Source organism: Lissotriton helveticus, chromosome 3_2 (assembly GCF_964261635.1).
Source record: "Lissotriton helveticus chromosome 3_2, aLisHel1.1, whole genome shotgun sequence".
Lineage (NCBI taxonomy): Eukaryota > Metazoa > Chordata > Amphibia > Caudata > Salamandridae > Lissotriton > Lissotriton helveticus.
Genome location: NC_136062.1, coordinates 9163443 through 9190523, shown reverse-complemented (window position 1 = coordinate 9190523; position 27081 = coordinate 9163443).

Here is a 27081-nt window from a genome sequence, read left to right as displayed (position 1 = left end):
CTCATCGCAGCAACAGACGACATTCAAACTCTACTGGACAATGGAGACACAGTCGCCCTCATCCTCCTCGACCTCTCTGCAGCCTTCGACACAGTCTGCCACAGCACCCTTTTACAACGCCTCAGAAACATCGGAATACAAGGAAAAGCACTTGAATGGATCACCTCGTTCCTCACCGGAAGAACCCAGAGAGTCCGCCTTCCACCATTCAAGTCCGAGGCCACTGAAATCATCTGTGGCGTACCACAAGGATCCTCACTCAGTCCCACCCTCTTCAATGTATACATGAGCCCCCTCGCGGCCATCGCCCGCCAACACAACCTCAACATCATCTCTTACGCGGATGACACTCAACTGATCCTCTCTCTCACCAATGACCCCAGCACCGCCAAAACTAACCTACACGAAGGAATGAAAGAAGTTGCCGAATGGATGAAACACAGCCGTCTGAAACTGAACTCAGACAAAACAGAAGTCCTCATCTTAGGTACATTCCCCTCTGCATGGGACGACTCTTGGTGGCCGGAAGCCCTTGGAAAAGCACCCATCCCGACAGACCACGCACGGAACCTAGGCGTTATCCTGGATTCCACACTTTCAATGAACAGACAAGTCAGCGCCGTATCCTCATCCTGCTTCAACATTCTTCGCATGCTCAAAAAAACATTTCGCTGGATCCCCACCGAAACCAGAAAAACAGTCACCCATGCTCTGGTCACGAGCCGACTGGACTACGGAAACACCCTCTACGCAGGCACTACCGCTAAACTCCAGAAGAAACTCCAACGAATCCAAAACGCCTCAGCCAGGATCATATTAGACATCCCGCGTAACGAACACATCTCTGGTCACCTGAAAGACCTCCATTGGCTACCCGTCAATAAGAGGATCACTTTCCGACTGCTAACCCACGCACACAAATCACTCTACGACATCGGACCAGAATGCCTCAACTCACGACTGTCCTTCTACACCCCCTCCCGCCAACTACGTTCTTCCAGCCAAGCCCTCGCCACTGTACCTCGCATCAACAAGACCACCATGGGAGGCAGATCCTTCTCATACCTGGCAGCTAAAACATGGAACTCACTCCCCACTTACCTTCGCCTTACCCAGAACCACCTAGCATTCAGAAAGCAACTTAAAACGTGGATATTTGACAAGTAATCCCCCTCCCCTCCCTAAGCGCCTTGAGACCCTCTGGGTATGTAGTGCGCTATATAAATTCTTTGACTTGACTTGACTTGACTTCACTCAGTGGTGCCTGCCTTGACCGTCTGCATGGCCCTGCCGCAAGCATGGGCCAAAAATCCGTTCCGCCCAAGAAATTTGCCAATTTTCGGTAATTTTGCGAGATTCGTGAAAAACCGAAAAACAGCAAATTTCGGCAAGATAACAGATGTTTGGCCCAAGCTTGAGGCAGGGCCATGCAGACGGTCAAGGCAGGCACCACTGAGTGAAGCAACCTGATGTAGCATACCTAGGCTCTTTGTCAGACAAACAAAGCATATCTAATTGTATGCAGCAAGCCACATAGCCCCAATTTTACATGAACTGCGGTCTGGAGTGGAGTAGACTCTGCCTGGCATAACAGTACACTGCCTCGTCCTCGACCACTACATACCACGAATAGACAGACCTGTAGTTCTGCTGTAGTAGTTGTTGTAGACTGGTTTACCTGTTTGCCACTCACAAATTGGCCATAGTTCTTCCGTAAACCGACGCTGATGATCCATTCATCCCAGTGAGTGACTATAAAGAAAAAAGATATATTATTTAATCAATCATCATGGTATATTGGCAAGTGAGTCCACTCCAAGGACATTTTGCATTTTGGAAAATGCAACATAGTGGCCCCTGTAGTTGAAGTACAATTTGAATTAAACAAGGTAAAAAAAAACAGAGTAGTAGACATGAGTTACAATTACTGTGTAAAAGATTAAATAATAACTAAGACAAGACATATGATTCATTTCATGCACAAAAAACAAACAGCAATTCGTTTCATCAGAGCCAGACAGCCATTGCTGTCCACTGCATGCCATCTTCTCATTGTTCATTACCTGTTCTACTTTTTGTCAGCATCTTCCTCGGAAAGTGAGAGCCCACAGGGCAGCCTCTCCTGTCAATTTCAGAACTAACTCTGTCAGCAATCAGCAAGCATGTAGTCAGTCAGTAATTTCAGTCCCACTTGAGGGGACTCGTCTACGAAGACAAAGTTTCTTTATTCTTCATAATCCATCCATCTGCCTTGAGGGAAATGGATAAGGGGAGTCTGGAGGAGGAGGATAGAGGAGTATGATTGAGTTGTGAACTTGTGAACCTCAGGAATGCAGACTGTGGCACCTTCAAATCAATAGGAAAATAAGATGAAGACAGTGCTCTTGATGGACTTGTTGTGATTAGGTGATTAGAGTTTTGTTGTGGTAAAAGTTGCAAAACAAAGAAAGACACATAGGAATAAAAGTGAATATGGACGGAAAAAAAGGAAGTCATTTTCAGGCCTCGGTGTCAGGGAAGTAGAAATCGTCCTCAAACTCTATGAATTGAGACAGGAGTAGGTCAGCTAACAGAGAAGAACTTCCGTCACCTAAGGCGGTGTCCTCTTCTTCCTGCGTGCATTCACGTATTTTGTAATCTGGTGGTATGAAGTGCTGATTCATCTTGATCAGTGTTAACCTCTCCACATTTTTGGGCGAGAGGCGGGTCCTTTTTGAAGTTACAATTGCACCAGCAGCACTGAAAACACGTTCAGAAGACACGCTTGCGAGTGGGCAAGACAAATAATTTAGAGCCAGGTTGGTGATCAGTGGCCATAGATGCCTTTTCCTATACCAATACAGCAATGAGTTCTGATTAACAAAGACCTCTGTTGGGTCATCCAGATAGACCTGCACCACCGACTCAAGGTTCTCCAGGGTTGCTCCACTTTGCGTACCATCTGTGGCCTTTGCAGCACTGGAACGAGCAAACCCTTGACGAGTTAGCCAATCCGCTTCCGACAATATTATGGCTGGGCCAGGTGCAGGTGAGGATGATGATACGGTTGCTGGTGTCGTTAACGGCTGTGAGGGAAAGTGACTCCCTTTGGCCACAGATTCAGAAGTGGAACTTGACGCCAGATGGCCTGCTGATTCAGTTGTACTTCTGCCGGCTCCTTGAATTTTCTGCCTCTCTTTTGTCGAACCGTGTGGCTGACACAGCTAGCCAATGTCTGTACTTTGAAACATCTGCTTCATCAAAAGGAATGAATGCTTTGCTGGCCACTGCCTTTTTGTACCCTGGATCCAGAATAGTGGCACAAATGTAATGTTGTTCTGTATGCATGTTTTTAAGCCTTTCATTGTCAACTAGCCGGCTTAATCTCCTCTCCGCCAACTGATATGCGTCTTGCTTTTCAGCATCATCTCGGAACGTTGAAGACACCGCCTTCAGTTGGTGCTCTAGCATGACCAACAATGGGATAGCTTTGCCCAAAGAACAGTCCTCCATGCTGACTTCACGCGTGAAGACCTCAAAAGGACGAAGCATGTCTGTCAGGCTTGCAACTAGCTTCCATTCCTCCAACTCTAGCCTCATGTCTTTCATAGTAGAACCCAGTTTATAGACATAATCATTTATTACCCCCCACTGCTCAGACAGACGCTCAAGCATGTAAAAGGTTGAGTTCCAACGTGTTGCCACCTCCTGGATGAGTCCTTTGACTGGCAGTCTACGTTCATGTTGAATGCTCCTCAACTGCTTTGGGCCTTAAAAGAATGGCTGAAATGTGTGCAGATTCTTCGGCAGGTGGTCAGTAACTTGCTGACTGTGTTTTCTTTTTTCAAGAAATCTTGCACCACGATGTTAATACTGTGCGCCAAACACGGCACTCTGAAGTACTCACCATCCTGCATGGCCTTAACTATATTACTGCCATTATCCGTGGAAACATAACCAACTATGCGATTTCTTGGATGCAGCCATTCATAGACCTTCCTATCAAACTCATCCAAAAGGTTAGGTGCAGTATGAGTTTTCTCCATGGCAAACATGGCTACTGTTGTATGTTTCCGAGTAGCTTGAATAACTGTATCCGTGTCAACACCTGCTTTTAACTGGTCTTTAACCCCTGCAAAAGAGACCCAGTGTGCAGTGATGCACATGTAATCAAGGGCTTGGCAACTGGTCCACATGTCTGTTGTCAGGTGGATAGTGTGAACAGCACTCTTCAGAATAGCTGCACCAATCACCTCCAGCACATCTTGATGTAGTGCTGGAACAGCAACCCTGGCAAAATAGGACAGGCTAGGAACCTTCCATTTAGGGCAGACTGTTGCCACAAAATCTAGAAAACCCACCCCTTCCACGAAAGAAAAAGGGAGAAGGTCCAGCGCTAGCATTTTAGCCAGCTTTGCGTTATACAGACGTGCGCATCCGACCAAAACATGCTTCTAACAGTGGGCTGGACCGTTTTACGTGATGATGATGATGCAGACTTCTTCAAACCAGTTAGGCTCATTGATGTACTTTTTCGCATTAGTGTCTCTCCCAGACTCTTAGTGTGCCTCATACATGTTGCAGGGGTAGAGGGTGTGGGCGCTACCACTGCAGTGCAGCTGCCAGGGGTACTGGGTGTACCAGAAAAAATGTTGGTCGGTTCTTGACTTTCCCCCTGCACAATCAGCCCCTCATCAGCATCAGATGCAATGTGAATTGATACATTTGGATCAGTTCTACTTTTGGCTTCCCGGATGTTCCTTAGGTGTGCCTCCCACTGGATAGTGTGGTGTTTTTTGAGATGACCTCTCTGGCCTCCGGTACCATAGTTGGTACCAAGCTTATCCCGACTAACTAATATTTTACAAATCGAACAAACGACCATGTTTTACGCCTTTTGGCTAACTGTAAAGAAGTACCAAACTGGGGACTGGATATGTCTGCTGGTGGTGTAGGTGCTACTTTGAGTTTCAATGCCAGATGAAGTAGAGGATGGGCGTGGCTGAATTTGTTTCTGTTGTTCACTTAGAGCACCACTACTTGAGGTAATGGAGGTCGAGCTGGATGGAGGTCCCTGCCGGCCCTTCTAACTAAAAAATATGGAAGCAGTAGGTCGTGTTGGTGTTGTAGTTAACTGCGTTGGTGGTGGTACCAGTGCCACGCAGCCCACATCCCGCTCAGCAGCCATTCGGGATAGGGTGAAAATGTCTGTCTGCTGCATGCCCACTGGGGCTGGAGTGACGTCTGTGATGACTGGGTCGTCGTCAGACTGTTCATCAGCAGCAGAAGACACCACTTCTTGTTCGTCGTCATCACCTATAAGTGGAAGCCTTGCGGGAACCTTCCTTTTAGGCTTAGCTACCTTTGTCGGCTCATGGCGTGCCTCACTCTCAGACTGCATTGGTGGGTTCCAATCAAGATCAAGGTCATCAGAATGAAGGGGGCTTGAAGAAGAACTTGTAGTAATAGTAGTAGTAGCAGCCCTCCTTGACCTTTTTCTTGCTGGGGATCTGGAAGACAATGGATCATCATCAGGAGGACTGGCTTCCTCGGATGATACCTCCGCTTGAATATCAATTTCCTGATGTACCCCTACTTCTGGAGGAACAAGCGTTGTAGGCAGTTGTGCCGCTCCATGAACCTCTAGTTGCACCTCTCCATGCACCTCTCCATACGCCTCTCCTTGCACCTCTCCTTGCGCCTCTCCTTGCGCCGCTCCTTGCCCATGTACTTGCGCTTGTACTAGTTGCACCTGTGGTTGTCGTTGCGGCTGTGGTTGTTGAACACTCGTCAGCTGAGTTACATCCGGCGTTGATTGGACGGTACTTTCTTGTGATGAGCCAACATCACTGGTCGATGGTGATTGAGAAACTAAAGTGGCTGCCTCAGCAGCACTCATGGTCTTGGACCTAACTTGGTACGGTGGCACTGAGCCCAATGAAGCGGAGGTGCTGCTTCCAGCTTGGTCCCAGTCGGACATCGCTGCTGCAGGCGTAGTTTTTTTTTCCCAAAAAAGCTGTCGGTGGGCCCACCAGTCTCCTTGGTAGGTGGTGCCACTTGCTTCTTCTGCTCCTTCTTACTGGCAGTGGCACTGGCAACTTTTTTCGCTGATGCGCTACGGCCACCTTTCTTTGGGCCCATCTTCTTCAGATGTCAGAACAGCAGGCCGCAGTTGCACGAGTTGCAGAGTTGTCTTGTCTGTGGCCACGCGTGACGTCACGTGATGTTGTGCTGCACACACCGCTGTAGGACTTCTTCCTGGCACTGGTGGTTCTCTTGTGCACCTAAAAGCAATGGAAGCCAGAGGAACATCAGTTAAACACCCAAAAAAGTAAGAAAAACACACAAAAATCACCACAATCCAATGCCCTTCATGCCCTCAATGATGTTTAAATTCAAGACACCCCACAGAAAGACTTGGTCCATGCACCACTGAGTAGCCCTGGGCCTAATAGATGAAAATAAGGCAAACTGGGTGCAGGCCTGAGCACACTGCCTGCCTTCAAAATGGCCCCTTGACCCCCAGCCACATGGCCAGGCCCTGCCTGGGCCAGGCCTCAAAATGGCCCCCACCCACATGGCCAGGCCCCAACAACACCCCAAAAAGTCGAAGAACACACAAAAATCACCACAATCCAATGCCATCCATTCCCTCAATGATGTTTAAATTCAAGACACCCCACAGAAAGACTTGGCCCATGCACCACTGAGTACCCCTGGGCCTAATGGATGAAAGCAAGGCAAACTGGGTGCAGGCCTGAGCACACTGCCTGGCTTCAAAATGGCTCCTTGACCCCCAGCCACATGGCCAGGCCCTGCCTGGGCCAGGCCTCAAAATGGCCCCCACCCACATGGCCAGGCCCCAACAACACCCCAACAAGTCGAAAAACACACAAAAAGCACCACAATCCAATGCCATCCATGCCCTCAATGATGTTTAAATTCAAGACACCCCACAGAAAGACTTGGTTCATGCACCACTCACTACCCATGGGCCTAATGGAAGAAAGCAAGGTAAACTGGGTGCAGGCCTGAGCACACTGCCTGGCTTCAAAATGGGCCCTCTACCCCCAGCTACATGGCCAGGGCCTGCCTGGAACAGGCCTCAAAATGGCCCCCACCCACATGGCAAGGCCCCAACTCCACCCCAAAAAGTCGAAAAAACACACACAAATCACCACAATCCAATGCCATCCATGCCCTCAATGATGTTTAAATTCAAGACACCCAACAGAAAGACTTGGTCCATGCACCACTGAGTAGCCCTGGGCCTAATGGATGAAAGCAAGGCAAACTGGGTGCAGGCCTGAGCACACTGCCTGCCTTCAAAATGGCCCCTTGACTCCCAGCCACATGGCCAGGCCCTGCCTGGACCAGGCCTCAAAATGGCCCCCACCCACATGGCCAGGCCCCAACAACACCCCAAAAAGTCGAAAAACACACAAAAATCACCACAATCCAATGCCATCCATGCCCTCAATGATGTTTAAATTCAAGACACCCCACAGAAAGACTTGGTCCATGCACGACTGAGTACCCCATGGCCTAATGGATGAAAGCAAGGCAAACTGGGTGCAGGCCTGAGCACACTGCCTGGCTTCAAAATGGCCCCTTGACTCCCAGCCACATGGCCAGGCCCTGCCTGTACCAGACCTCAAAATGGCCACCACCCACATGGCCAGGGCCCAACAACACCCCAAAAAGTCAAAAAACACACAAACATCACCACAATCCAATGCCATCCATGCCCTCAATGATGTTTAAATTCAAGACACCCCACAGAAAGACTTGGTCCATGCACCACTCACTACCCCTGGGCCTAATGGAAGAAAGCAAGGCAAACTGGGTGCAGGCCTGAGCACACTGCCTGGCTTCAAAATGGGCCCTTGAGCCCCAGCTACATGGCCAGGCCCTGCCTGGACCAGGCCTCAAAATGGCTCCCACCCACATGGCCAGGCCCCAACAACACCCCAAAAAGTCGAAAAACACACAACAATCACCACAATCCAATGCCATCCATGCCCTCAATGATGTTTAAATTCAAGACACCCCACAGAAAGACTTGGTCCATGCACCACTCACTACCCCTGGGCCTAATGGAAGAAAGCAAGGCAAACTGGGTGCAGGCCTCAGCACACTGCCTGGCTTCAAAATGGGCCCTTGACCCCCAGCTACATGGCCAGGGCCTGTCTGGAACAGGCCTCAAAATGGCCCCCACCCACATGGCCAGGCCCCAACACCACCCCAAAAAGTCAAAAAACACACAAAAATCACCACAATGCAATGCCATCCATGCCCTCAATGATGTATAAATTCAAGACACCCCACAGAAAGACTTGGTCCATTCATCACTCACTACCCCTGGGCCTAATGGAAGAAAGCAAGGCAAACTGGGTTCAGGCCTGAGCAGACTGCCTGGCTTCAAAATGGGCCCCTGACCCCCAGCTACATGGCCTGGGGCTGCCTGGAACAGGCCTCAAAATGGCCCCCATCCACATGGCCAGGCCCCAACACCACCCCAAAAAGTCGAAAAACACACAAAAATCACCACAATCCAATGCCATCCATGCCCTCAATGATGTTTAAATTCAAGACACCCCACAGAAAGACTTGGTCCATGCACCACTCACTACCCCTGGGCCTAATGGAAGAAAGCAAGGCAAACTGGGCGCAGGCCTGAGCACACTGCCTGACTTCAAAATGGGCCCTTGACCCCCAGCTACATGGCCAGGGCCTGTCTGGAACAGGCCTCAAAACGGCCCCCACCCACATGGCCAGGCCCCAACACCACCCCAAAAAGTCGAAAAACACACAAAAATCACCCCAATCCAATGCCATCCATGCCCTCAATGATGTATAAATTCAAGACACCCCACAGAAAGACTTGGTCCATTCATCACTCACTACCCCTGGGCCTAATGGAAGAAAGCAAGGCAAACTGGGTGCAGGCCTGAGCAGACTGCCTGGCTTCAAAATGGCCCCCTGACCCCCAGCCAAATGGCCAGGCCTGGCTGGACCAGGCCTCAAAATAGCCCCCACCCACATGGCCAGGCCCCAACAACACCCCAAAAAGTCGACATACACACACAAAAATCACCACAATCCAATGCCACCCATGCCCTCAATGATGTTTAAATTCAAGACACCCCACAGAAAGACTTGGTCCATGCACCACTGAGTACCCCTGGGCCTAATGGATGAAAGCAAGGCAAACTGGGTGCAGGCCTGAGCACACTGCCTAGCTTAAAAATGGCCCCTGCTTTGACCCCCACCACATGGCCATGCCCTGCCTGGACCAGGCCTCAAAATGGCCCCCACCCATATGGCCAGGCCCCCAACAACACCCCAAAAAGTCGAAAACCACACAAAAATCACCACAATCCAATGTCATCCATGCCCTCAATGATGTTTAAATTCAAGACACCCCACAGAAAGACTTGGTCCATGCACCAATGACTATCCCGGGCCTACTGGATAGTGTGGCTTTACACGCACCCCAAAATTTAAAAAAAATCCACATATAACAGTGAGCTATTCAATTCCATGACATAAATGATATTTAAGTTCAACAAAACTCACAGAAACAGTTGTATCATGCACCCTTAACTAACCTACTGCATACTGTGGCTACCCACAATATATATTTTTTTAAGTTGTGAAAAAGTTGAACAATTGTAGTTGCAGCAACTGCATTGCCCCAAGCAAACAACACTAACTTACTTGTAAAATCTCAAATCCAAAAGTAATCCCAAAGTGATCGAAACAAAAAGTCCTCAAATAAAAATATCCAGCAGCAGCCACAAAAAGTAATCCTTCCAGCTCCAGATCCAAATGAAAAGTGACCAGGACATGGACAAAGCACTGGGAGGAGCCTGCTGGACAGGAACAGGAAGTTGGAGACTCTGGGGCGCTTCCTTCCTCCCACCCCCCAAAAATGGACTCCTTGCACAAAAAAGTGCAGCCAAATGTCAATCTAAGGAGTTATTCTGATCAAAATCATGATTTTTCAGAAGGTTTATGCTGCCTGCGGTGGATGTCTTGTGCAGAATTGCAATTTTTGCAAGTTCGGGAAAGCGAGCTGTTCAAATCTCCCGCCGGAAGTCAGCTGCGTGCCGCATCTACGTGTTCGGCATTGTTTACTCCCGCGATGAATGATCGCGGGCCCTTATGACGTACTCGCGTTGTCAAACTCACGCTGTGCAAGATGGCGGACCGCGATGACGTAATTGCGGTCGAAAAACTCTTGCGCGATCACGCCGCAAGATCCAAAATGGCGCAGCACACGCAAACTGGGAGAAAAACAACTCGGCGGCTTGTGAATTTACGGATTTTTGGGCAAATTAGCGGGGTTCGCGGACCGCGAAATTGCCAAAAATCCACAAACTCCGCGAGCGAAACGGATTTTACGCCCACGCTTACTATAAACTACATTTCCCAGCAGGTAGCGGGGCGAGGAGATCGGTAGTTTCATATTTAAGCACTTCCTCTCCCTGAGGAAAGTGCTTGACAATCTTCTACTTCCGGGATTTTTGGATGGCGGAAGGTGCTCCCCGCCGGATTACCAGCGAGAACAATTGCAGCGTCGTTCCGGCATTTCTTCACGGTCCTCTGTTGGCACAGAAGAGAGTCTCCCAAAGGTGCCGGTATTTCCGCACCAACGCCGGTGTGCGTTTCTGACTAAAACTCCGTATGAACGCCGGAGAGCGTTGCTTGACAATTTATCATGCCTTTTTGTTGTTTTGTTCCATTTCCACGGGCCGTGGACTGCATTGTGAAGGAGCGCAGGAGCGTTTTCCTTCGAAGTCGCAACTCGGGCTTTACGTTTCCTTCCTTAACCTCGACGAGCGGAAGACGCACTGGAGCGTCTTTCTTCCGCTTGTGATTACAGGCAACAGATTTTGTTTAGGTTGCTGATACATAACATTTCTGGACTGCCACATTTGTTTGCCCTGCTAATCGTAATTCAGAGCTCAGAAAGAATATTTCCCTGAAAGGATTTTTCTAATTACCTTGTACACCTGCATTGGGGGCATTATTTCCGTGGAATATTTGTTGCATCATAGACTGCAGTTGTAGCATCATATTTCCACCAGCAGTATACATTTCTGGTTGTATTTTTTGTTATTATCACTGTGAAGTAACAGTAGTAATTGATATGTTGATATTCCTTCTGAGGTGGGCTAAGTAGAATACCCAACAACAACCAAAGTCCCAGAGGGTCTAAGACAAGTAAAAAGTGAAAATACGGTGGGCAGAAGTAAATTAAACGACAGACCAAAGGGCTGACCCTAGAGAGGTACGCAGTGTCAACTCAATGGATGGTCACAGGTACCCATCAGTCACCATTCGATACCGCCCTTCATCATTTGGGATTTCCTTGTAGAACCATCAATGCAAGTTGGTAATGCATAGGAAAAGGGAGACTAGATGGTTAATAGTTCTCCTTTCCTAAGTAGCCAAAGTATGGTTCAATCACTCAATGAAACTGATGAGTGATAGAGGTGTGGTGTGACTGAGGGAGTGCAGTGCAAAACATGAAATGAATATGAAAATTAGAAAAAAGGTGTCTAAAATTAGATCAGGGAGCATATAACAAATTTTGTTAGGATGATGCTCGCCTTTCCAAGTTTAAAAGCCTTTTTTATGTGTAAAGACAGTTTGAAAAATACGCTGTCTGAGATGGAATTAGGTCAACATGTTTCAGCAATTTATTGGACATATTAATCCTTGCTTTCTTCAGGACCTCTTAACACTAAATAGCTACTGCAAAACATAAAATAAAAAGTGAATATAAATGGACAGATACTTGGAATCACCTGCAGTCTCCAGGCAAACCTGTCTTGTCCTCGCTCACAGCTCGTGTCATTCACTGTAGAGTCAGAATGAACAAAGGTCAGTAGTTCGACCACATTAGTGCCCACCGCAAATCACTAGTACCAGGCAATCATTGTTTAAGCCTTAGGTATAGTCAAACATAATGACTAACGTATCCCCAAACAGTGGTATAATTTGAATGATCAATATTAGGATATACAACTTATATGCCCAATAGCAAATAATAACACAGCTTACCATAGTCTGTGAGATGTGCAAGCCTCACCTCACCTGGCAGCGGCTCAGGGGCAATGTGAAGCACCGCTCTAAAAGTATATCCTAATATTGATCATTCAAATTATACCACTGTTTGGGGATATGTTAGTCATTATGTTTGACTATACCTAAGGCTTAAACAATGATTGCCTGGTACTAGTGATTTGCGGTGGGCACTAATGTGGTCGAACTACTGACCTTTGTTCATTCTGACTCTACAGTGAATGACACGAGCTGTGAGCGAGGACAAGACAGGTTTGCCTGGAGACTGCAGGTGATTCCAAGTATCTGTCCTGAAGAAAGCAAGGATTAATATGTCCAATAAATTGCTGAAACATGTTGACCTAATTCCATCTCAGACAGCGTATTTTTCAAACTGTCTTTACACATAAAAAATGCTTTTAAACTTGGAAAGGGGAGCATCATCCTAATAAAATTTGTTATATGCTCCCTGATCTAATTTTAGACACCTTTTTTCTAATTTTCATATTCATTTCATGTTTTGCACTGCACTCCCTCAGTCACACCACACCTCTATCACTCATCAGTTTCATTGAGTGATTGAACCATACTTTGGCTACTTAGGAAAGGAGAACTATTAACCATCTAGTCTCCCTTTTCCTATGCATTACCAACTTGCATTGATGGTTCTACAAGGAAATCCCAAATGATGAAGGGCGGTATCGAGTGGTGACTGATGGGTACCTGTGACCATCCATTGAGTTGACACTGCGTACCTCTCAGCACTTTGGTCTGTCGTTTAATTTACTTCTGCCCACCGTATTTTCACTTTTTACTTGTCTTAGACCCTCTGGGACTTTGGTTGTTGTTGTATAGTCTTTGGGACTGTTCACAGAGCTGGTCTTAAAACATTCCCTTGGGTCCTATTCCACCGTTGTGTTTTTGTTGTCTAAGTAGAATACCTTCCAGTCTTAGCGATGCCCATTAATTGTATTATTTCATAGCTGCAATCTTATGGTGAGTGTATTTAGCAACTTTGTTATTACATTTTGGGAACGATAGAGTAGAAGCTAATTCATGTTGTGTCTCATCCTGTCCTGCAGAAAAAACCAAGCCAGAAGAGTGACAAGTTCCCCAGATCAGACCCAGAGAGGGAAGAAATCTTGCAGCAAGTTTATTATTTTATCCCAATTCCCTTTTTCCCCCGGGTACGACCTCAGACAGCAGGGTTCTATTCCTCTGGTGGGGGTTGTGTTTTAGGGAATTAAGGAACATATCATCTTCCATCATCTCTGCTAGACGTCCGAGTAAGGTTAGTGGCGTGTTAATTACTTATGCTTCTGACAACCTGACACCAGCATAACGTCCGTGCGTGACCGCTTCTCAGTCGCCGCACCTTAGAGGCCATGGCAAATGAGGACTAAAGTATATGTGACCTGCCTGTGCACAACCGGCTACACGCGTGGACCGTGGGTAGATGACCATGTCACCTCTTACCTCAAGGAGTATCAGCCCCGGCCAACCTTTGCACCCACGCAACCAGAGCCACGACTCACTGGCTAACCCAGTGGGCTCAGGTGAGCCGCCCGCTCAAACCCTCTGTGGCTCCCAGAAGCGATGAGATGCTGGCTAACCGGTGCTGCCCATGGTGGTCCTTCCAGTGACCACCAGAGACCCTTCTGAGCCAGGAACGGTTTAGTTCTTCCAGGAAATCATGCTGTGACTGTGAAAACAAACAATACTGATTTCGCCGCGCAGGGCGCTACCTGCTTGCTGTTGGCCTTGGAACCAGATCACACGCGCTGTAAACCCCAATTTTACACAGCTAGCTAAATGGAGTTTAAAAGTGCAAGAAGGCGCTATAAATGTAGCCAACTCAGATTTTTTAAAAGGCTACTCGCAATACACCTTCCTCAGTTAAATTCCATAAAACACTGTGCCGGTACTGCTAGGGTTCTTGTGCGTGATGAACATATGCGCCTGAGCAAGTAACACCCCACTAGCGCACTTAAATTCACAGTAAAAACATACTGCCCTAAAACACTGTGCAGGAACTGCTTGCGTACGTGTTAACAAAATGCAGCTGAGTGAGTAACCACTAGGCACACTATGCACTTACATGTATGCAAAATAAAACAGTCCCCAAGCTCGCCTTTTAAAACAAACTCAAGCCACTTTCACAAACAAACTCAAGGAAAATGCACCCTTTCAATACCCGTGCCGCTGGTAGCGTACCACGGGAAGCCCTCTATTACAATGCTGCGTTAACATATAAATAAATCAAACAAATTAAGTTGTGTGCACTGCAATGCATTTGGGGATGCAGTGCACGCAACGCAGTTTGTTTGATTTATTTATATGTTTACTTACCTGCAAACATCCATTATCCATACATTACTAACCCCCACCCTGCCCCTTCCCCTCCCCACGTCACCGCCCCAGCAGGTACTCCCCTACCGACCGCAGCTGCCCGGGAGTTAAGCACTAGCGTTTTAAGCACCTCAACAACTTAAATGGGCAATAGCTCGATAAAAACTGAGAGTGCCGCCCTGCCCCCAAACATCCAACCCTGCTTACCTCTGCAGCGGGGCCGCCCACCGCACACTGGAAACACTCCTCCCGGTGCCCTCGGTTACTCGGGAACAAGGAGACTCAGTTGAAGCATGGCAATGCTACTTCCGGTCCCGATGCACCAGTCTGCCTCACAACGCTCGGTCTCACACTCTCGACTACTCTCACTGCCGTAGAACCTGCAGGGGAAACACAAAACAAGGGAGACTCCTTCGAGCTGTCCAGATGCACCAGTCCGCCTCCCAAAATGCTCGATCTCTCCTCCTCTCGCCGCCAGTCCAGCAGGATCCGTCGTCAGAGGAAAACCTGCAAGATAAAAAATAAAATGATTACGGGCCCGCCGCCGGCCCGGTGAGTTCTGTGGGGAGCAAGAACAAGAGACTGTTCTGCTCCCCACTTCCCCCTTATAAGGAGGTGGCTACCAGGCAGACCTGCCCAGACCGGTCTACCTGGTCGCAGGCTGTACGTTTTGGGGCCGGAAGCACTGAAGTGCTTCCGGTTCACCAACACCGCCTCCTACCATTGGTGGGCATTGCAGGGGGGGATCGCTGCGTCATTGCTGACGCAGCTGACTCCCCCCTCACCTGGACTGGGACTAGTGCAACCACCATAATGGCGTTGCAAGCTATTCTAGCGCTCGCCTTCTTGAGGTAATTGTATGATGTACTGCACTACATGTCAAAAATTGTCCCACAGGTAAACTGTATGCGTTAATGAACTCCTGGAAGAACCGAAGAGTACCATTGGTATATAAGTCCCCCATATGTTCTATACCCGCCTCCCCGTTAGCTCGTGATGCATGGCTATCTCTTGCAGCGCTGTCCTATGCCAGGCAGGGATCAAGGGTGAGTACGGACAGTGGGCTCTCCTGTCATGGATATATTTCTGCCAACTGTATCAGGTGATCTACATCTGGTGCATCTCACCCAGGAAGTGAGGTCCAGGGGTCGATAACCAGGTATAGATAAGGACCCCTAGGCGGCCACATGCATCTCAGCATGTGATGCATTAGGCCGCCCTAAGCGGCCTAATGCATCTCAGTGGGCATTGTAACTGAGCACCCGCGTAGAATAATTCTTAATTGGGTGCACCAAGGCCACCCTCATGAAGTGGTCTATACAGTTTGACAAGAGCTACTTGCCTCCTACCCGCACCCCAGATCAGCTTCAGTAAAAGCGTGTTCATATCAGCGAAGAAACACGCGGCAAAGGTGAGCGGAAGGGGTACAAAATAGTTTAAAAGCAGTGCAATACAGGCATCTTTGATATTGCTGCACTGCAGAGATAATGGGAGCGACATGGAAACAGAACAACCTATGCACTGAGCCCAGCCTCTTGTAAACATTTCCCTCCATGAGATCACCCACAGTGTGATAAATCTGCATGCCCAGACATTTGAATGTATCAACCTGCCACAGGAGCCAAGACTGGGGCAGCCCCCACATGGTGCTCAGGAATTATGCAAGAGGTAACAGGCACTAGTTGGCCCAATTCACCTTGAGGCCCTACATTGCTCCAATATCATCCAGCAGTGCCATCACCTCAGGGAGCGAATTGCCGAGGTCGCGCAAGTATACCAGCTCGTCATCCGCATATAAGGAGGCCACACAATGTGCCCCCTGTGCCTCAATCCCCCATGGACACGCCTCCGTGTGCAGTTGTAATGATGTAATTACGCTTATCTTTCATTGTAATGCTTGTTACCTTATGTTTCATGACATGTATTCATTCCATGTTCTAAATTCGCCTGCATGTCAACATCAAGCATGTTTGTGTTTGAAGGTGCATTTCTCGTGCGCTCCTTCATCAATGAAGTACGTTGATGTTTAACAGTTAATACAGCCTACACTTCGTGGAGGAAGGACGTACTCCAGTGATTTGCTGTTCCAAAGAAATAAATCTTCTTTCAAGACAACTTACCTGTGAGCTTCATCTGTTCTACTGGAAGTATTCACTCCCTTTACAGCAGTTTAAAGGCCAACAGCTCCAAGGCAAAAATCAATCGCAACAGAGGGTACCTCTGGTGCCCCGGCGAATATCAAACATGTCAGATATCAGCTGCCACATCTTAGCTCATGCCAGCGGGCGCCATAAAGGGCCCCGATACAGCCAAGATATCCCAGACCGACATGCAGTTCCTCTAGTGTCGCAAACAAGTAATTCCATCCCAAAGTATGAAAAACCTTTTAGATATCGAGCGACACTGCCACCAGCACCCCAGTATCTTCCAGGTCAGCACCTATCAACTGGAGAAGCCTACAGATATTGAGCAAGGCGTTAGAGCCAGGGATAAACCTTTTCTGATCCACGTGGACCAAAATACCAACAAGGGGGAGGAGTCTATGAACGAGAACCTTCCCCAGGATCTTGTAGTCAAGATTCAACAGTGATAGCGGCTAATAGGAGCAAACATCTAACGGGTTCTGGTCTGGTTTGATAAGCATCACTATTAGGGCTTCTCAAAGCGTGCCCAGAAGTTGGCCCTATCCCCACGCTTCATTATAGACCTCCAGCAGCTTTGGGGACAGGGTTGCACTATAAGTGGCGTAGTATACTAAAGGGCAAAGCATCCGTGCCTAGAGCCTTGTTATGAGCAATTTGGAAGATGGCAAAATGGAGCTACTCCAGCTGGAGAGGAGTGTCCAATTCCGTCTGCTGTAGCGGATTCAGGTTGGGGAGTGAAAATTGTAGTGACTACTCAGACACTATATGTAGAAACAGTCTTGTAGTTTAATACTTAAGGCTACGCTGTTCAGGAGCAGGACAGCTTCTTGCAACAGGACTCCAACTGTGCTACAATTCAAACTGGGGTGGCATGGTGGGAAAAAGAACAATGGATTTAACCCAAATCTCTTGACTGGGGGTCAATGTATGATTTATTCAGCATTCCGTCCATCATTTGTTTGTGTAGCACTTTTCACCCTAAGTGGGATTGGTATGCCCAGACGTGGGTCCCTTGCTCACTGTGCCACTGGATTCAAGCTAGCCTGGCTGATGAAGGGTAATACCCAGAAACCGGTTCCAGGATGGTTGTTTTCGGTCCAGGGAGGACCTGACTTGGCAGTTTGGTCTGGGCTGTGCCCATGAGGCACAGGGTCAAGACTGATTTGCATATGGCTGGGTCTAAACTGGGGTGGCATGGTGAGCAAAAGAACAATGGATTTAACACAGATCTCTTGACTGGGGGTGAATGCATGCTTTATTCAGCATTCTGTCCATCATTTGTTTGCTTAGCACTTTTCACCCTAAGTGACATTTGTATGCAGACATGGGTCCGTTGCTCACTGTGCCACTGGATTTAAGCTAGCCTGGCTGATGAAGGGTAATACCCAGAAACCGGTTCCAGGATGCTTGTTTTTGGTCCAGGGAGGACCTGGCTTGGCAGTTCGGTCTGGACTGCTCAAATGAGGCACAGGGTCAAGACTGATATGCATATAGCTGGGTCTAAACTGGGATGGCATGGTGAGCAAAAGAACCATGGTGAGCAAAAGAACGATGGATTTAACCCAGATCTCTTGACTGGGGGTGAATGTATGATTTATTCAGCATTCTGTCCATCATTTGTTTGCTTAGCACTTTTCACCCTAAGTGGGATTGGTATGCAGATGTGGGTCCGGTGCTCACTGTGCCAATGGATTCAAGCTAGCCTGGCTGATGAAGGGTAATACCCAGAAACCGGTTCCAGGATGCTTGTTTCTGGTCCAGGGAGGACCTGGCTTGGCAGTTCGGTCTGTACTGTTCCCATGAGGCACAGGGTCAAGACTGATTTGCATATGGCTGGGTCTAAACTGGGGTGGCATGGTGAGCAAAAGAATGATGAATTTAACTCAGATCTCTTGACTGGGGGTGAATGTATGATTTAGTCCACATTTCGTCCATCATTTGTTTGCGTAACACTTTTCACCCTAAGTGGGATCGGTATGCCCAGACGTGGGTCCCTTGCTCATTGTGCCACTGGATTCAAGCTAGCCTGGCTGATGAAGGGTAATACCCAGAAACCGGTTCAAGGATGCTTGCTTCCAGTCCAGGGAGGACCTGGCTTGGCAGTTCGGTCTGGACTGTTCCCATGAGGCACAGATCAAGATTGATTTGCATATGGTGGGGTCTAAACTGGGGTGGCATTGTTAGCAAAAGAACGATGGATTTAACCCGGATCTTTTGACTAGGGTGAATGTATGATGTATTCAGCATTCCGTCCATCTTTTGTTTGCATAGCACTTTTCACCCTAAGTGACCCAGACTTGGGTCCCTTGCTCACTGTGCCACTGGATTCAAGCTAGCCTGGCTAATGAAGGGTAATACCCAGAAACCGGTTCCAGGATGCTTGTTTCCAGCCCAGGGAGGACCTGGCTTGGCAGTTCGGTCTGGACTGTTCCCATGAGGCACAGGGTCAAGACTGATTTGCATATGACTGGGTCTCAACTGGGGTGGTATGGTGAGCAAAAGAACAATGGATTTAACCCAGATCTCTTGACTGGTGTGAATGTATGATTTATGCAGCATTCCGTCCATCATTTGTTTGTGTAGCACTTTTCACCCTAAGTGGGATTGGTATGCCTAGGCATGGGTCCCTTGCTCACTGTGCCACTGGATTCAAGCTAGCCTGGCTGATGAAGGGTATTGCCCAGAAACCGGTTCCCGGATGCTTGTTTCCGGTCCAGGGAGGGCCTTGCTTGGCAATTCGATCTGGACTGTTCCCATGAGGCACAGGCTCAAGACTGATTTGCATATGGCTGGGTCTAAACTGGGGTGGCATGGTGAGCAAAAGAACCATGGATTTAACCCAAATCTCTAGACTGGGGGTGAATGTATGATTTATTCAGCATTCTGTCCATCATTTGTTTGTGTAGCACAATTCAAAGTATAACGTTCCACCTAACATCATAACATGTACAGGGAGTTCCGCAATGGAATGAAGTCACCAGGTGCAGCCATGGCAACATTAATAAAACAATAGTAAATATCACAGGAGTCCCCGTCAATGGCCTTGTAATTCAGCCCCATATGGGCCCGCCACCTCTGCATATCATAGTCTACAAAAGCGTCATTAACATCCCCCTGTGTGTTGAGGACCTCACCCCAATCTAAACAAACCATCCATACGAGCATCCTACCGGCCCGGTCTCCCTCATCATGAAGCCAGGTGAGGAATTGTTTTGAATCAAGCTGGCCCAATCATGACACTGAGTCCCTGTGCTCCTACCATTATCTGGTGCAATTGATCTGCCCTTTCAGCATGCAGTGCTGCTCATTCTCCAGTTAACGCAAATCCTGCGCCTTAGTCAGGCGTTCCCCATGCAGTATCTATTGGACCCCCACGTTTTGGCGATGCAGTGAGCCGCACCACCACCTTGTGCACATCCTATTCCATCGTCCTAAAGGGCGTGGACCTCTCATTATGTTTGAAGCACTGGCTCAAGTGTGCGGCCAGCTGCACGTTGAAGGGGGCACCGAGAAGCGATTCAGTCTGGAGTTTCCACATCGGTATACGGGGGTGAGTGCGTCCCCATCTCACGGACATCAGTAATGGACAGTGGTCAGATATCTTGCGCGCCAGGTATTTTGTATGGAGGATTAAGGTGCATATTGATTCGCTGCACAGGTAGAGGTTTGTTATTAAGTGTAGACCCTGTGTACCGGGGAATAAAAAGAGGATTCGCTACTCTTCGGATGCTGGAGGTGCCATACATCACACATCCTGTGGTTAGTCAGCCAGTCCTGAAAGTGCTGCGTGCTTCTGCGTTAAGTCACACCCTCCATTGGTGGGACTGACCAGTCCTTCTTAACATCCAGGGCGCAATTAAAATCCCCACCCCAAAAGTTAGGAGTGTGGGGGTCGCGCAAAAGAGCCCCCATCAGCAGGTCCATGAAAGTGGACTGATTAGTGTTAGGGGCATAAATAGAAAAGAGCACAAGATGCCTGCTGCCCACACATCCCTTCATGACCACATATCTATCCTCTGGATCCACCCTGTGCAACTCTTGTACAATTGGAACCCCTGGGGCCATCCAGACCAGAACCTCCTTGGATTAAGCCAAGGTCGTGGTGCCATAAACCTGGCCCCTCCATTTTACGTGTAGACTGTGCAGCTCCATTAACATCAGGTGCATCTTTTGCAAGAATACCGGACAGTGCTTAATTTATAATAATAAAAAAAGAAGTGCCAGGACCCTTGTCAGTAGGGCACTGAAGCTTACAGCACCCATTGCCCTTGCCTGCGCTGACAATAACTACTAACCATGACACTTCTACAAAGAATTTGGACTTACAACTGTTGTGCTCATTTCAAAATTAGACAGACAGCACCACCATGTGGCAGCTGTCATAAGTACCAGTGCCAACAATTTTCAACATCAGCAGAAGTCATCACCTACATCATATATGTTCAAGGTAGGGCCATTCTCCTAAATGAAAGTGCAAATGCAGATTCAATTGAGGTCAGAAAAATACAATTAAACAGATAGAATTGGTACAATTAACTTAAGTGCAAGTGCAAATTCAAATATACTTTACAATTCTTTCCTTCAAATGAAGCATACATACATCTCGAAAACGAATATTTGAGATAAAAATACAAATGGAGAGCATCACCTGGATGATAATACTTAATCGAGCAATATCATAATTTGATAAAATTATCCCTGCAGATCCCTCTCCATTTGATCGAAAAGTTTCCAAACCGAAACAAATTTCTTAACAGCCCCAACCCTTTTCACATATACATCTTCATAAGCTCTAACTCGTTTCATTTTTTTTTTACCATTGAATAAAAGTTGGAATTTTTCTTGTCTTCCAGTTCTACAGAATCAGAGACCGTGCCACCAGAAAGGAGATTGATAAAAACATTTCCCCCCCTTTTGTTATAACCTGGTTTGGGCTTTGTTTTAATAGACGAAACAGTCCCACTTCCGGTTCTGCTTGTATATTGCTTCCCAGAGTGTAGCTACGCCCAGCGCATAATTCCATCCAGAACTGACCCAACTTAGAGCATGTACAAGCAATATGGGGGAAACATCATTTTCAACGAAGGTTTTTCTACGCGTGACGTTTACTACGAGGCACTTACCTCGCAAACGTCTTTTCCACGCGTATGCCTTCAACGACAGTCTTTACCACGCATATACGTTCTGGCTAGGGGGAGGCGTGGAATTCCTTCCAGTCGTTCAGCGTGGGATTGGGGGGTTGGCGGGGGTCGGCTGGGGGAGGGGCTGGGGGGGCCTGGGGGGGTCTCCCCCCCAAAAATAAACAAAGGAGCGGGTTAATTAAATTTAAAAAAAACGCACTTCAGTACCACCGAGGTAAAAGGAAAGTGCCTCCCCCAAAGACGTGCCGTTACGTCAAAATAGTAGTCCTTTTTTAATTTTGGCAGACGTGTTTTGACGCTTGTTTCGATGGTGGATGGAAGTACGGGCTGCTCGTGAAAGACGGGAAGGTGTCAGGTAAGAAAATATTCTTTATTATTTGTGTTTAAACGAAGGTTAAAATGCGTGGTATAATCCTTCGTTGCAAATTCCAGCGTGGTAAAGCCACTTGCGAACTAAAATTCGCGTGGTATTGCCATGCGTGGAACTTGTATTCGTGGTAACATCATATATTCGCAATATGGAGCCAATTGTCCTCACCAGCTTGCTGACAGCGAAAACAAGTATTTTCAATCTCAGTATAAATTTTATGAAGAGCATATGGGGTATGGTAAGCCAACCATCTGGACAGAAAAGCCATCGTTTTGAAATTTGCTGCCCTAAGTGCCTGATTACCGCACTGCAAAATCGAGGTTGCAGGACAATTCATGTTTTATTTTTTCTAGAAAGTTAGTGACAACAGGAGGCTGCCCTTGATTTTGAAAGAGTCTATACCAATTCCCTATACCTGTCAATGTAGTTCTAAACACAGACAAAAGGACCAAAGGGGTGCCTATGTTGCTTAAAAGTAAATTTTTATCTATCAAAGATCTTATCTGGAGTCTTTAGTTTCCTCCAGATAAGATCTTTGATCTAAAGAAAAGGATCCTACTCCGGGTGCCACATCTAGACTGAACCTCCTCCCAGGTGATACATCTGCCTCTTATTATAAAATGGCCTAACTCTTTAAAGCCTTTTAATTCCCAAAGTTTAATGTGGTTGCGACGAATAAAAAAGCCCAAGCTTCTAAGCGCTGACAACCCCAAATATTCAAATCCCGAAGACTTAAGCTTTTTGAAAAAAAAAGTTCCGAAGCCTACTGGAAAATTCTTGATACGTCTTATATCTAACTTTTTTTAGGGAGTTTTGCTGTTTTTAAGAAGACCGGGAGCTGAGTCCCAGCTTCATCAGCCATTTTCCTCATAAAAAAACAATCCAGAGTCCCCAGGTTATCAAGCAGACAAACTAAAATATCCATAAATACAGCTATATAGTAAGTTTGGATATGGGGAGTGCCAGGCTCCCCAACATGTATCTAGTTGTAAAATTGATAATTTTACTCTTGATATTTTTTTATTCCAAATAAACTGGTGAAAACGTTTATCCAGTTCTCTAAAATACGCTGCACCAACTTTAATCAGGACATTTGAAAAAAGGTGAATTAATAGAACCATGCTAGTGAATTTTTCAGATTATCACATAAAAGAGCAAATCTTGACCAGGGCTATTCAAAAGAAGCAATTTTCATCATCGGAGGTCCCCCTCTGCTGTATTTTATCAGATATGAGTACTACAGCGGCCCGTCGTCGAAAGGAGTTTGTTAAACTCCTCCATTTATTTAAGGCGCAGGGGGCACAAGCAGCTTTTGCCCAGCAGTCGAAACTGCAAGTCCTTTTTCATGGGAAGTTTCATATGTTCACAAATCTGGATGAAGCTCAGGAGATGCCTAAGGACAAGTAAAAGGAATCAAACAGCTTTCTATATGGTTATGAGCTGCTCTTGCCTCATTTTATTGTTCCTTTTGGTTGTTCTTGTGTTTTTTTCCTCTTCTTTTTTTTTTCTTTCCAGGGCGGGGTGAGCAATATATCACATTAGGGTGCAATACCAGGGCATCCGCCATGAAGGCCCCTCAAGGGGGTGCCAGCAGTGGATAAAGCAGGTGCTAAGGGACAGGGTCAGGAGATCCCAGGGGAGGGTTGGGTGTGGGATAGGGTGCACAGGAAGGGTGGCGCTTTAAAAAAACAAAATGAGCAGAGCAGTCTAAATATAAATATAAATTGTAATATATCTGGTACTGGAAAAGGAAATAAGTACAAATATTTGAAATTGTATATTCGAAAGAAGGGTTTATTGATGAGTTTTATTGGAATAATAACATGAAATATGGATACTGATGTTCGTATAATATCGATCAATGTAAATGGTATCGCGAATAGGCGAAAGTATGGCGACCTGATAAGATGGCTGGCAGCACTCTCCCCTCAAGTCTTGATTTTACAGGAGACCCACCTTAAATCCAATCAACCTAATCTATTTATCCCAAAGAATTTTTCAAAGGCGTATTTAGCCTCAGCTCAGGCAGCAATACGGAGGGTTGCTATCTATTTTGGACGAGGATTAAATTGACAGAGATCCATATGGTAGACGGATTTGGCTTGTGGTAAGAGCAAATGGCAATCTGTTGAATCTGGTGAATTATTACGCACCTGTCGTAGATGATTTTGCCACGCTTAAAAGTATTAATGATAAAGCCAGAACATCTCTAGGCTCAATTATTCTCGGAGGTGATTTTTACTTCATACAGGATCTGCAATTAGATACCTCTAATAAAGCAAAAAGGCAGATGAAACCTGAGACCAAGAAGCTGATTGATATTATTAAACAGGATCACCAATTGGTTGACCCTTGGAGAAGAGGTCATGGTGTAGCTAAACAGTATACTTATTATTCTAGCCAATTCTAGTCCGCTTCTCGTATCGATTTCTTTGTAGTATCCCATTCTCTTATCTGCTTAAATACCGAGATTATGGCCAATTCTTTCTCAGACCATTCATTGGTTAGATTGAAAATAGACTTAGGGCTGGGGGTTGGAGAAAAATCCAGGTGGAAGATGGATCGGCTCCTCTTCACTTTATCAACAGTGGCTTGGGAATATGCAAGAATGGATCGGGGAATTTTTTTAGATTATTAGAGGAACTGCAAGTCTGTTCTCAGTTTGGGGGGCTTTTAAAGCAATAACACATGGGCAAATAATAGCCTTCATGGCATGCCAAACTAGAGAGCGCAAAGCTCGAATTGGGGAACTCCAGAAAGCAGTGGCTATGGCTTTGATTAATAAAAAGAGAAGTTCAGCTGAGACGGGTCAGGGTGCAGCAAAGGAACTTAATAGGGCCAAACAGGAATTGAGGTTTTTTTTTAATCAGGGAAGAGATATGTAGTACAAAAGCATATCAGCAGAGAGCCTATGAAGAAAGTCAGATGGTAGGCAAATTATTGGCATGGTCAACGAGAGCCAAACAAGAGGCAGCGGTAATCGATGAACTGCTAATCCCTGAGTCACAGAATTTAGCTTCTCGACAAGATAATATCTCAAAAATCTTTTTAGATCTCTATAATTATCTCTATTCAACTGACCACCAGATACCTAAACAAGCCATTCAGTCTTATTTTGATGATTTAGTCCTTCCTCAATTTTCTATGGGACAAAACGAGGCTTTAATGAAGGATATTTCGATAGAAGAAATCTCCTTGACTCTAGCTTCTATGCCTGGAGGTAAGGCTTGTGGAAATGATGGTATTCTGGCTGAATTTTATAAAGCTTTCTCAGCAGAATTACTTCCTTTTTTGCTTGAACTTTTCCATTTTGTTAGAGAAGGAGGGGAAATTCCAGCATCTTTTAAGCAGTCATCAATAGTGAGTTTTGTAAAAAAAAAAAAAGGAAAAAATCCCAGGGAAGTTGGCTCCTTTTTGATAAACAACTTTTTATTGTTTTCACACACAAAATCAGCCACATATTGCAATGCATAAAACATAGGTACTTACAAAAGGTAAGACTTTCCCGATGGACGAATATGGCAGGTTACAGAATAGTATAGGTAAACATTTCCATAACTCTAAATCAATCCCCCCAGCCAGTTCCCCCACACCCTACGATATTTCTTAGGACAACCGCGTACTTCATACAAGGTTTTCTCTTGCGCGGCGCACCAGTCAACCCCGCTCCGCCATCGTCCCACACTCGGAGAATCCGGACATATCCAGGAGGCAGCTATGTCCCTTTTAGCCACAGCCAATGCAGTTATGACAAACAGTTTTTCATTCCTGGATCCGTCCAGCCCGTCCATAATCCCCAGAAGTGCGTGTCTACGATCATGGGAAACCATCCAACCCAGCACCTCTGTAAGCTTTTCTTCAATGTCCCCCCAGAACCGCGTCAATTTGGGACAAGTCCATACCATGTGGAAGAAGTCAGCGGGATCATGTGCGCACCTGGTGCATGCAGGAGAGGGGCGGAGCCAAGCCCGATGAAGGCTGGCTGGGGTCAGGTAGGCAGCGTGCAAGTAGTATAGCTGGACCAAGCGAAGTCTAGCGGCAGTCGTGATAGTCCCAGGGGCCACCAGGGCATCACGCCAATCCACCTCGTCAAGAGTTCCCACCCACTGCTCCCATTGGTGTCGGAGTCGGTCGAGCGTGGTCGGGGTATTATTAAGTAGTGTGCGGTAGATACGGGAGACTCCCCCCTTTCCCAAATCCCCAAGCATGATCTGCGCCTCAGACGGGTTGTGTTCAGGGATCCGCGTGCCCTCAGAGAGGTGTACATGAAGGGCATGACGCAGCTGCAAATATTTGTAGAATTGGGACTGGTGCAGGGAATACCGGGTCCGGAGGTCCACAAATGAACGCAGATGGTCACTCGCCCACACGTCGCCCAATTGAGAGATCCCTATAAGATCCCAGGAGCGAAAGCCCCGTAGGCCACTCACCTCCTTAAGCCATGTGCCGTATCAGAGGTCGGTGCACCTCGTCAACTTGTGTGTCCACTGGGTGTGCCGCAGCGCTGCCTGCCAGGCAAGGAGCACTGAGCGTGCCACGTCCGGCAGTTGGGAAGGAATGGAGCCCCCATAAAGCATGGATTGGATGTCAATCAGTGGCAACATGTGCAGTTCAAGCCTGTAGGCCGGGTCAGACCACCCCCCATTAAACCAGTCATCTATGGAGAGTAAGCGTGTTGCCAGGTAATACAGATATGAGTGAGTCACGCCCAGACCCCCGTCAAAGGATGATATCTTGCAAGTGCTTAGGGTAAGGCACAGGAATTTGGAGGCCATACTGTCTAGCTCTCGGAACCAGTTCCTAGGGAAGCAGAGGGGGGTATTTTGAAAGACGTAGAGGAACCTGGGAAGAATCATCATTTTAAACAAGGTGATTCTCCCCATGGGGTTCAGAGGTAGCGAATGCCATTTCTGGAGATCCAATTTGGCTTTCTTAACCAAAGGAGTGACGTTTAAGGGCCCAAGCCAAGTCGGGGAGCAGGGTCACCCATATCCCTAGGTATTTAAATGACTGGCGCTGGATTGGT